Source organism: Otolemur garnettii, unplaced genomic scaffold, assembly GCF_000181295.1.
Source record: "Otolemur garnettii isolate 467f Iridium unplaced genomic scaffold, OtoGar3 scaffold00225, whole genome shotgun sequence".
Classification (NCBI taxonomy): Eukaryota; Metazoa; Chordata; class Mammalia; order Primates; family Galagidae; genus Otolemur; species Otolemur garnettii.
This window is the reverse complement of record NW_003852620.1, coordinates 1625162-1625449: the sequence shown is the minus strand read 5'-3', so window position 1 is coordinate 1625449 and position 288 is coordinate 1625162.

Here is a 288-nt window from a genome sequence, read left to right as displayed (position 1 = left end):
AAGAATCTGTCCCTACCAGCATTCCAGCTTCTACTCTACTGTGTGGGCTCAGGCAGTCTTAGTGATTCCCATTTAGGATGTTCAATTAATATTGCTCAAAGGGCAGATTTTCATAAAACATTTAGGTAAAGAAGACACATCTACTTTACATAAAGCTTGTTTAAATGTTTCAGCTTTCTTTTTTTTTTTTTTGAGACAGAGCCTCAAGCTGGCCCTCTGGGTAGAGTGCTGTGACATCACAGCTCACAGCAGCCTCCAACTCCTGGGCTCAAGCGAGTCTCCTGCCTC